The following is a 13,339-nucleotide window of genomic DNA, read 5'->3' as shown; positions in this document are numbered from 1 at the left end:
CATTTTTTTTGTAGTGATGGAGGGTTGAAGATGATCCGTGTAAAGGGTAAATGGTCTGTGTTTTCTTGTGCCTTAACACTTGTACATTGTGCATTAATTGTTTTTTCAACACCTTGTTGAATTACCATCTTGTCCTTCATATATGTTTATTAAAGTAGTATAGATATATATATATATATATTTATGATTCTTGCGACTTGAACGATTCTATTGGTGACCAATATTGTGAAAATCCGTAAACTCTCCCGTTTATACGCAATATATCTATGATTTGCGCATCGTAATATATAATGTTCTTAGAATTTAACAATGAACACGCGAAATATTACTAACTTATCTATTTTGTCATTTTTAAAGCAAATATACATAAAATATCGTATATGTATCAAATTTCATGCTCGACAAACAAGTTACACATTTAACGCAATTTTACCGTTTCTACCGCACAAAACGTACATGCATACATGCGTAGTCTAAATTTCCCACTATCAAATTAACACTTAACATATTATCACATTTACATGTTTAAATCACTTAACACATTTTATCACATAAGGTTCACTCAAAATTTACCCATACTAGTGTTCATCGAAAATGCACATTTTAACGATTAGGTAACATTTTCGGGCGTTGAAAATCATGTATTGTGACAACCGGTAATTAACGCCTCTTAATTTCGTGATTAACAAACGTTTAGGCGATAAAAAAATAGTGTATAAGACACGAATTAGCTTAATTAGGCTATTGGAATGCCTAGGAACACTTATCAAACGTTACAGTGCGTGTATGGTGATTTCTGGAGAAATCTGCGGAACGATAAATGAAAACGAACTGACATCGTACAAAATACTGACCACGCCGAAAAATACGAGGTATATACGTTCTACACCTAACCAGCCCAACCCTGTTCTTTTAAGAGTTTCATATTTTAGTCTTGTTGGATCTATAATGATGCTAAAGGGCCACACACTAAGAAAGTTTATTTCGACTAATACAAATGTAATGTACTAATTTAGATGTCTAGATGTATTATTATAATATTGCATACATAACGATTTCATGTATGATATCTCATAGAGATAGACAAAACTTCTTTTAAAATAATACACAAAAAAACAATAATAATAATAATAATCTAAAAGAGTTGTACAACATTTCATATTAAGTAATGGAGAAAAAGGAAAACAATTATGTCTTTCCCATCCCACGCTCATCCGTCTGACTATACATACCTACACACAATACATCTTTACCTAATTGGAAAATCCTATCAAGATCTCCCCAAAGTCATGCTTGCTTTTCTTGTTGAGTTGCCTAAACATTTATGAGGCATGGTCAGCTAATAAAAAAAAAAAAAAAAAAAAAACCTAAAACCTATTGTTTCCATTGACCATCGAAAACATAAGTTTCCTCTTCCCTCATTTTTGTTTACTGGTAACCCTAAACACCTAGACAACATGCAGCCACACCCCACATTTCTCTACTCTCTCTCACAACAAAAAAATCTGACGACCGGAGTAGATTCCAGCCGTTAACCGGCGTGGTTCCGACAAGCACCCCCCCAACCTCCTGCTTTCACCAGAAATTAACCCCCTCCACCCTCTTAGTTCCGATGGAGAAATCAACTGGCCAGCCACCATGGTGGTGGTGGCACATGTCGGAGGCAACGAAGAGAGGGAATCGCGGGAGAGAGAGAGAGAGAGAGAGTGTCGATAGGGAGAAGGAAGGCACCGACCACCACCGTCTGGTGGTGGCACACAGCGGCGCAGCAACAGAGAAGCTAGAGAATGAGAGAACGCAGCAAGAGAGAGAGACCGAGGAGAGAGGGATACGACGGTGGTATGACGGCGGAGGCAGTGGTGCGCAGGAAACAGCGACGACGCCGGCGATGGCGGTACTTGTTCCGACGGGTCTTCAGTCCGGTAAACATATCTCCGCTCATTTCTGTTTCAGATCAGTAGATCTGTTACATTCCTTTAACATTTTTCCCTCTTGTTTTTTGGTAATGGTGAGGACGATGTTGATGATGTGAAGATGACGGTGGTGGTGCGACCCCGACTTCGGGCCAGTGTCGACAGTAGAGGTAGTGATCTTATTCAGCTGGTTTTGTTTTGGTTCGGCTCAGTTCAGGACTGTTTAGGTTCGGGTTTCTCTCTAGTCGACACGGTTCAATCTCGGTTTGGGTTCTGATCAAACACGGTTCGACTCGGTTCAGAACCGATCAGATTTGGTGCGGGTCTCGGCTCAGCTGTGATTCGGGTTTAGTCAACAGTGCGGTTTGGTGTTCGGTTCAACGCTAGTTAATCGGTCAAATTCGGTCAATCGGTCAAAGTCAGTCAAAGTTCAGTCAACTCCAGACCTGGTAAAGTTTATTGGCGCGGATTTTCGTCTTATCGTTTAGATAGTTTATATTTCTACGCGAACCGAGCTCGAACCATCGAATCCTAGTTTATTTATTGTTTAGAATTTGGCAACTTTACAAAAAAAATATACCTATAATGCGTTGATATATTGTTGAACTGATTGAATTTTGAAAATATATTGACACATTAGTTGTCGGGTTAATCTAAAAATAGAGGAAACTCTGCCCGATTTTTGTTAAAGTATAAATTTGTATTTTATACTTATTATTTCAAAAACCAACGGAAACACATCGGGAATTCGAAAACTAAACAAAATAAATATATTGTTTATATTTATTACCAATGTCGGAAATTCGGATTTTATATTTCAAACGTTTCGGGAATCCGACGATCATATAAAATAAATATAATAGTTTATATTTATTTTAAACATCAAAAATCTGAATACTTATTTCAGAAGTCCGATAATTTCATAAAATAAATATAATGTTTTATAGTTATTTCAAAAGTCGACGATTCGGATACTTTTATTTCAAAACACCGACAATTCGAATAACTTCGGATACCTTTATGAAATAAATATAATGTTTATATTTATTTCGAACGTCTAACCAAACGCGACACGTACCGCACGATCATAACACTGTACTAACCGAGTTAGTTTGATAGCAAGTATATATACATACCAACTCCTCACGAAAGCTGTGACGAGACGTACATTGATCCATTTACGTATTTCTATTCGCGACAACAAACACGACTATGTAAGTATATTTATATTTTTATCTAAATATATATATATATCCTAAATCCTACGAAAACTAAGTCGTTTTCGCGACTTAGTTTTATCCCGACTATAAACGGGATCAAATAACCATAGATTGGTTATTCTAAGTCATAATAACACCTTCATAGAATCGTTTAGTTAACGATTCGGTAGAGCTTGGACACGTAGTATAACTACGTCGTTAAACTAGAAACTGATAAGTTATTCTCTGTTAGGAATGTTATAGTTGCATGCTAGCCAATTCACATTCTTGGAACGACACTATGGAATACACACTTAGCTAGCTTTGCACAAGGATATCAAGGTGAGTTCATAACCCCCACTTTTTACTGTTTTACATTTTTATAAATGTTTTCGGGGGTGGAAAGACATGTAAGTTTTTGCAAAAGAAAACACTATTTCGATGAACGAAAACACATCTTTATAAACTATGTTGCAAATGAATTTCAACGAACTCGAAATGTTTACGAAAGGTTTATACTAAACATACCGGTTTCACAAAACAAACGCGTATTATCACAAGCGTGCATGATTTTCATGACTAGTGACAGGAATGTCCTAGTTACTACAACGGGACTGGGTTGTTCTGCGTACGAACAACGAGACAACCCAATGGGTTATGTTCCCCTTTTTCTTTTGAAATACATATTAACTAGGGTATGGTTAAGCTATGGAATGAACTCTTGGATCACGTGCGAATAGGCGCTAACTTAGGCACCATTAATCCTTTTAAGGACCACGGAACAGGGGGTAGATCTATCGGGTACGGGCGAGCCCCACTCACGGTCCTTGTGCGGCCACTTAGAGTGCTTTTGTGTCCCTGTCGAAGTGAATCGACACTTAAATCGTCTACCGGGTTGAGTGCTTCCTATATCGGCACACATATTAATGTCTTAGCTACACATTAATGATCAACATGTTCATAGACGCATTACATACCTACTTATAAACTGAACTTTCAAATGTTTTTAAAATTCATTTGACACAAACTCACAAATACATGGATTTACAAACATTGGTAACGTTTTCAACTTATGTACAAGTAAGAGGACGAGTTGGTCCTGCTTACAAAGACTCTCGTGGGCTAGACTCACAACTTTCATATATCATGCCGAGAAAATGATTTTACTATATTTTCTCAACAACTTTTAAACAGGTAAACAAAAAGATTTGTTTCAAAACAAACTATGAACTCGCTCAACTTTATGTTGACTTTTTCGCATGTTCTTTCTCAGGTTACATTTTCAAAACTATGGAACGGTTGGAATAGGAGAACCCATGGGATTTCGAGTAATTAGCAGGCGTTAAATTTCTTGAAGTCTTAGCTTATTTGCTTCCGCTGTGAAATGAAGATACCGGTCCAGTCACGCCAAGCTCGGATATTTCGGGGTGTGACAGATTGGTATCAGAGCTATAGGTTTCAGCGAATTAGGTTTCTATAGAGATACCTTGGCTTTAACCTCACTATTCTCTGGGGACTTAGATACCAATAACTGAACACATGCAGAACGCCTAAGACTCGAATATGGGTTCCAACCGTTGCCAAGAACAATGAGTCAACTGTTTCGATTTTTTTTTAACATACACAAGTATGGTGTTTGATGCATGTTACACGAAACAACTACATACATTAACCGAAACCTTGATGGTTTTGATGTCATGCATTTAGGACCTTTGGAAAACTTATATCGAAACTCATTAAAGGTCCTCATGAAAGAGCCGCGATTATTAACTCACGCAAACGCCATTATATTTTGTCGTCTATGCTATTTTAATTACCTGAGCAGGTAACCTATGCAAAACGAAACGCTATTGAGCAACTATACGTGAACCTTAAACTATACGTCAGCGGACGTCGAAGTATATCACACACGACTTTCGAGACAAGGCCTTGGGAAAACATGATTGGGCACGATAGCAACGATGCTAATCCTGGCAGCGGGAGAACTAACGATTGCAATGCAGCACTTTGCCACGTGATCATGCAAACGACAGGAATCTCGCTGAGGTACGTTAGAACAAGATTTCACAACAGTCGATACTTAGTCCGAAGAGACTTACAATGGTTGGCGCTGCAAAAGAAGTCACACGTCTTCGCATCTCCCCTATTTCATGAATGGCAAATACGCAATGTTCGGCATTCCATGGTAATCTCATCTAGCAACCGATCATCACGTGAACTTCCAGGTAAAGTCCTTAAATTTCTTTTATTGAAATTCCGACTTTTGCATCTAGTGAGTAGATTTTTTTTTCATTTCTACTTACCTCTAATGGTCATTGCATCACAAAGATTTTATTTCATGATAGCGAACACTCATTTGCTTATTTCTTAACAAATTCGTATGCTACACATGCATTGTTTTTTTACGCATGTGGTTTCACTTCGAATGGTGGTTTTGTCAACATCTCATATATTACTTCGCTACACCAAATCTTTGCATTGTATTCTACACGACCCGTATTATTGTAAAATGTTGACTCCTTGGTATCGAGTCAACGGATCTCTTAGAAAAACTCGCTTTCTTTTGAGCGGCATACATGGTTTTTTCGTTGTAACCCTGTCGAAACTTTCTTGTTGATACATGAATTCGTTGTTGGATTGTGTTTCTACCAAATTCAATTGATTGAACTTGCTCGTAATATATATTCAATTCAGGCTCCCATGTGATGGATTGAGGCCATCATATTCGAAATAATTCCAACAAGCACATCATTTGTTTTGAACTATAACAGGCTTGTTTGGTTTTCGACTTCATTGGATCGTTTCTTTGATCACGATCACCTTGTGGTGGCGTCTTTTACAAGTTTGAAGCTTGCGCTAATCTCGTTGCTCACCTCATGTACGGATTTAATTATTTATTTATTCGTTTATTGATATTAAATCCGTTTTTTTTATTTATCATATTAATGCAATCTTAACACAATCGTGTGTTAGGATAATGGTACACAAATTTATGTCATATTTCGGTGTACCTCTTAACGATTCTTTCAGCATCGATCGAACATTTTGTGATATTTATTTCTCTTTCATTTTCGATCGAAAAACATTATTTATTTGTTTCGTTTTCAATTGAAAATCCTATGAGAATTATTTGAAACAGACATTCAGATTTACTTCGTTGAATCTCTCACTTGATTTCAAAACAAGGTGATGTTTGTTCAGTCACCACTATTATTGAATTATTTCGATCACTACGACACCTTGTGGTGTCGGTATAAACTTGTAGCTTGGGCTAATCATGATCGAGCGTTTCATGCAAAACACAGGTGATATTTGTTCGATCACCGCTATTGCTGAATTGCTTCATTCACTACGACACCTTGTGGCGTCGGTATAAACTTGTAGCGTGTGCTAATTACGATCAGTCGTTTCATGCGAAACTGTATATGCTTTTCGTTTGACATATCATTTTAGTAGTCTTAATGCAACTATGTATTAAGACGATGATACACCAGGTTCGGTTGAATTTCATTTCGGTGTATCCTTGCAACTTAATAATGTCAACGCGTGATTTTATTCGTTTAAGGGTTCGATAGTTGATAAATCATTTTTATTATTCTATTTATTTGAGCTTGTTGAATTCGAGTTTCAATCATACAACAACCAACACAAGATTCTGTTGGTAGTAAATTCTGTTGTTTCAAAAATTGATTTGCAGTTTGCGAATGTTCATTTGGAATTCCATTGGTTGAATCTCCTCTTTTGTTGAACCTAGTAAACCTAGTCACATTGGTGATAGTATCACAACATCTCGTTCACATGACACTGATTTCTAGAACAAACTCAGTTAAACCGTTGGGTTCCTATTGATGCAAAATTTTCTTACAATCACGTAATCTGAACAAGTCTTGATTCTATTACGCGGTCATTCACTTTGGTATTATTCGGACTTACCTGCGAACGACACAACTCTGAGGAGATAACATAGTCTAAATTTCGAGGACGAAATTTCTGCAACAGGGGGAGAATGTGACAACCGGTAATTAACGCCTCTTAATTTCATGATTAACAAACGTTTAGGCGATAAAAAATAGTGTTTAAGACACGAATTAGCTTAATTAGGCTATTGGAATGCCTAGGAACACTTATCAGACGTTACAGTGCATGTATGGTGATTTCTGGAGAAATCTGCGGAACGATAAACGAAAACGAACTGACATCGTACAAAATACTGACCACGCCGACAAATACGAGGTATATACGTTCTACACCTAACCAGCCCAACCCTGTTCTTTTAAGAGTTTCATATTTTAGTCTTGTTGGATCTATAATGATGCTAAAGGGCGACACACTAAGAAATTTTATTTCGACTAATACAAATGTAATGTACTAATTTAGATGTCTAGATGTATTATTATAATATTGCATACATAACGATTTCATGTATGATATCTCATAGAGATAGACAAGACTTCTTTTAAAATAATACACCAAAAAAACAATAATAATAATAATAATAATAATCTAAAATAGTTGTACAACATTTCATATTAAGTAATGGAGAAAAAGGAAAACAATTATGTCTTTCCCATCCCACGCTCATCCGTCTGACTATACATACCTACACACAATACATCTTTACCTAATTGGAAAATCCTATCAAGATCTCCCCAAAGTCATGCTTGCTTTTCTTGTTGAGTTGCCTAAACATTTATGAGGCATGGTCAGCTAATAAAAAAAAAAAAAAAACCTAAAACCTATTGTTTCCATTGACCATCGAAAACATAAGTTTCCTCTTCCCTCATTTTTGTTTACTGGTAACCCTAAACACCTAGACAACATGCAGCCACACCCCACATTTCTCTACTCTCTCTCACAACAAAAAAATCTGACGACCGGAGTAGATTCCAGCCGTTAACCGGCGTGGTTCCGACAAGCACCCCCCCCAACCTCCTGCTTTCACCAGAAATTAACCCCCTCCACCCTCTTAGTTCCGATGGAGAAATCAACTGGCCAGCCACCATGGTGGTGGTGGCACATGTCGGAGGCAACGAAGAGAGGGAATCGCGGGAGATAGAGAGAGTGTGTCGATAGGGAGAAGGAAGGCACCGACCACCACCGTCTGGTGGTGGCACACAGCGGCGCAACAACAGAGAAGCGAGAGAATGAGAGAACGCAGCAAGAGAGAGAGACCGAGGAGAGAGGGATACGACGGTGGTATGACGGCGGAGGCAGTGGTGCGCAGGAAACAGCGACGACGCCGGCGACGGCGGTACTTGTTCCGACGGGTCTTCAGTCCGGTAAACATATCTCCGCTCATTTCTGTTTCAGATCAGTAGATCTGTTACATTCCTTTAACATTTTTCCCTCTTGTTTTTTGGTAATGATGAGCACGATGTTGATGATGTGAAGATGACGGTGGTGGTGCGACCCCGACTTCGGGCCAGTGTCGACAGCAGAGGTAGTGATCTTATTCAGCTGGTTTTGTTTTGGTTCGGGTCAGTTCAGGACTGTTTAGGTTCGGGTTTCTCTCTAGTCGACACGGTTCCATCTCGGTTTGGGTTCTGATCAAACACGGTTCGACTCGGTTCAGAACCGATCAGATTTGGTGCGGGTCTCGGCTCAGCTGTGATTCGGGTTTAGTCAACAGTGCGGTTTGGTGTTCGGTTCAACGCTAGTTAATCGGTCAAATTCGGTCAATCGGTCAAAGTCAGTCAAAGCTCAGTCAACTCCAGACCTGGTAAAGTTTATTGGCGCAGATTTTCGTCTTATCGTTTAGATAGTTTATATTTCTACGCGAACCGAGCTCGAACCATCGAATCCTAGTTTATTTATTGTTTAGAATTTGGCAACTTTACAAAAAAAATATACCTATAATGCGTTGATATATTGTTGAACTGATTGCATTTTGAAAATATATTGACACATTAGTTGTCGGGTTAATCTAAAAATAGAGGAAACTCTGCCCGATTTTTGTTAAAGTATAAATTTGTATTTTATACTTATTATTTCAAAAACCAACGGAAACACATCGGGAATTCGAAAACTACACAAAATAAATATATTGTTTATATTTATTACCAATGTCGGAAATTCGGATTTTATATTTCAAACGTTTCGGGAATCCGACGATCATATAAAATAAATATAATAGTTTATATTTATTTTAAGCATCAAAAATCTGAATACTTATTTCAAAAGTCCGATAATTTCATAAAATAAATATAATGTTTTATAGTTATTTCAAAAGTCGACGATTCGGATACTTTTATTTCAAAACACCGACAATTCGAATAACTTCGGATACCTTTATAAAATAAATATAATGTTTATATTTATTTCGAACGTCTAACCGAACGCGACACGTACCGCACGATCATAACACTGTACTAACCGAGTTAGTTTGATAGCAAGTATATATACATACCAACTCCTCACGAAAGCTGTGACGAGACGTACATTGATCCATTTACGTATTTCTATTCGCGACAACAAACACGACTACTTAAGTATATTTATATTTTTATCTAAATATATATATATATCCTAAATCCTACGAAAACTAAGTCGTTTTCGCGACTTAGTTTTATCCCGACTATAAACGGGATCAAATAACCATAGATTGGTTATTCTAAGTCATAATAACACCTTCATAGAATCGTTTAGTTAACGATTCGGTAGAGCTCGGACATGTAGTATAACTACGTCGTTAAACTAGAAACTGATAAGTTATTCTCTGTTAGGAATGTTATAGTTGCATGCTAGCCAATTCACATTCTTGGAACGACACTATGGAATACACACTTAGCTAGCTTTGCACAAGGATATCAAGGTGAGTTCATAACCCCCACTTTTTACTGTTTTACATTTTTATAAATGTTTTCGGGGGTGGAAAGACATGCAAGTTTTTGCAAAAGAAAACACTATTTCGATGAACGAAAACACATCTTTATAAACTATGTCGCAAATGAATTTCAACGAACTCGAAATGTTTACGAAAGGTATATACTAAACATACCGGTTTCACAAAACAAACGCGTGTTATCACAAGCGTGCATGATTTTCATGACTAGTGACAGGAATGTCCTAGTTACTACAACGGGACTGGGTTGTTCTGCGTACGAACAACGAGACAACCCAATGGGTTATGTTCCCCTTTTTCTTTTGAAATACATATTAACTAGGGTATGGTTAAGCTATGGAATGAACTCTTGGATCACGTGCGAATAGGCGCTAACTTAGGCACCATTAATCCTTTTAAGGACCACGGAACAGGGGGTAGATCTATCGGGTACGGGCGAGCCCCACTCACGGTTCTTGTGCGGCCACTTAGAGTGCTTTTGTGTCCCTGTCGAAGTGAATCGACACTTAAATCGTCTACCGGGTTGAGTGCTTCCTATGTCGGCACACATATTAATGTCTTAGCTACACATTAATGATCAACATGTTCATAGACGCATTACATACCTACTTATAAACTGAACTTTCAAATGTTTTTAAGATTCATTTGACACAAACTCACAAATACATGGATTTACAAACATTGGTAACGTTTTCAACTTATGTACAAGTAAGAGGACGAGTTGGTCCTGCTTACAAAGACTCTCGTGGGCTAGACTCACAACTTTCATATATCATGCCGAGAAAATGATTTTACTATATTTTCTCAACAACTTTTAAACCAGTAAACAAAAAGATTTGTTTCAAAACAAACTATGTATGTATGTATGTATGTATGTATGTATACATACATACATACATACATACATACATACATCCATCCATCCATCCATCCATCCATCCATCCATCCATCCATCCATCCATACATACATTCATATATACGAAATATATATACACACATAAACCACCAAAAATTCACTTTTCATCATGTCACTTTCAAATCTTAAATCACCTTTAGAACATTCTTGTACCACACACATTGATTCTTACATGCATCCTACTTTTCAAGAAATCATGTAACTCAAGAATCTTTCAACAAAAATCAAAAACACAAACACTTACACACACATACACACCCACAACCATACATATACATATATATATATATATATACACACACATCCATTTTATTTCATTCAAAATAAAACCCATTTGTTTTATGTTTCAAGTTTGTGATTAAACTCAGGATCAAGAGAAACTTCCGTCACTCTCAAGAACATCAAGAATCAAAAACAAAGTTTTTAGAATATATTTATACCTTCAAGTTCTTGAATGTTTTTTTTTTGTAAAGATTGGTGATATGGGTCTTGATTGTTGCTTGAAACACATTGAAATCACTTTTAAACACCCATTTTAGCTTGAAATCACCTTGAAAGGGATATGAATCTTCAAGAACAATTTTGAAAATGAAAATGTGGGTGTTCTAAAGGGTGTTCAGCTGAGATTTTTAGAGAGAGAGAGTGAGTTAGCTTCTTTGATCAAGGATGATGATGATTGAGTGTTTAAAGAAAGGGTGATGATTAATCTTATGACACACACTACACAAGGCTTTTTTTTACATTACCAAAGAGGGGTAGCACCACCTTGGGCCACCAACTCTTCCTCTCTCTCTCTTATACACACATAATTATATATACACATATATATATATATATACAAACATATGTAGATTTAATGAATAAAACAGGTATTTTATCGAATACCGGGTATTTTATCTAGCGTTTTAGTCTCGTTTTAGTGCGTTTTAAATTATTTTTATCATTCTATAAAAATAAACCTGCCAAAATATTACGGGACAATATTTTGTTTGCCCGGACTGGCTATGTTGTCGGTATTTGGCGGTATGCGCGCTTAAAAAATGTAAAAATAGGAATTTAAGCGTTTTTATTTATTTTTGTTATTCTATAAGAATAAAATTATCAAATTATTGCTAAAATAATTATCAGTTGCCTTGACTGGCTGTATTGACAGTGTTTTGTCGGTATACGCGCTATATCGCGCGGTACGCTTAAACTCGAAAAATAGAGTTTCTTTGCGTTTTAATTTATTTTTCCTCACGAATATGATGAAAATATTTATTCTAATCATAAAATAGACTATTTTTAGGATTTTAACACTGATCGGGTGGTCACTGACGTTGGTTTCGCATTTTAACCGTTACGCAATAAGCGTTTATCTTACCGTTGCCAACATAATTTTTATCAAAGTTAAATTTTACCAACACACTAAATTTCACATAAAACATCATAACCAGTCAAATATAGCCCTGTTACCTATTCAAAACACGTGTTACAATTGTACGGTACGGCCTGAAAAGTCGGGTGTCACATTTAACTACACTTCAAGTTACTTCATTAAGCAATTATAAGTTGATTTGTTAGAATGCATAAGCCTTTAGCTACACTTCAGATTACTTCATACATATTACGCATTTGACCTAATTCATTTTTTAGCTAAGTCATTTCTTCTACTATATCTCTGTGGACACAACTAAAGGAAATGTGACCACATTGTATATTAATTGTTACTTTTTATTTTTTTGTTACATTTTTATTTTTATTTTTTAAGTTGTTCATATATTGGTAGCCGTTCAACTTTGATTTGAGGTTATCGGGAGGATCATTGACATGGCTGGATCATCAAGTTTCGGTTTTTTGGATCAGAAAATGACGACGGAAATAACATTATAATGCACAACTAATGAATTTAGCAGGTTGTATTGTGCTTTAAAATCGACTCCAGGACCAGTTTGACCCGTAAAATGTCGCCCAAAGTTTGATTCACATCTTGTAAATCTTTTAGGTGTGTGTTAATTTTGTGTGATTTATTTAGACATGATTTGGATGTTTAACATAAATGTTGGTATACAACTACTTTCAAAAGAAATATTGATGTGAATTTTTACGATTGAGGTAAGGCTTAAAAAGTGCGTATGTGATTGCCTGTACATGGGTTAAGACTTCTACTAAATTTGTTGGATGATAGAAGGCTAACATTGTATTTTCAACTTTTATTTTTATAATGATAATAATGTTGTCACCATAACGGATTACCCACAAATGCCATACACACACCACAAACCCAACAACTAAAAGATAACAAAACAGACGCACCCGTCGCAACGTGCGGGTATTTCCACTAGTTAGCTTATTAAAAGGAGCAAAATAGCCTTTTCGCATTACTATTAAATTGAATAAAGAGTTAACTTTTGTTTTGCCTCCTTATGGTTTGGTCATTTTAACAGTTTTGCCCCAATAGTTTTAAAATGGCCATATTCCTCCCTGATC

The 13,339-nt window shown here is 36.5% G+C and overlaps 1 long non-coding RNA gene across 2 annotated transcripts; it reads left to right on the top strand.

Moving 5' to 3' along the window:
* Positions 1-7,839: 7,839 nt before the first annotated feature.
* LOC118490631 lies at positions 7,840-12,987 on the top strand. Of its 2 annotated transcripts, XR_004889651.1 has the most exons (4): positions 7,840-8,391; positions 8,504-8,831; positions 9,835-9,923; positions 12,639-12,987. It is a non-coding gene; the product is annotated as an uncharacterized LOC118490631 (long non-coding RNA). The 2 variants fall into 2 exon arrangements; XR_004889650.1 differs by having other exon boundaries at positions 7,840-8,831.
* Positions 12,988-13,339: the final 352 nt, after the last annotated feature.

Source organism: Helianthus annuus, chromosome 3 (assembly GCF_002127325.2).
Source record: "Helianthus annuus cultivar XRQ/B chromosome 3, HanXRQr2.0-SUNRISE, whole genome shotgun sequence".
NCBI classification, from domain to species: domain Eukaryota; kingdom Viridiplantae; phylum Streptophyta; class Magnoliopsida; order Asterales; family Asteraceae; genus Helianthus; species Helianthus annuus.
Note: the sequence above shows the minus strand (reverse complement) of the source record. Positions and strands in the feature narration are given on the sequence as shown.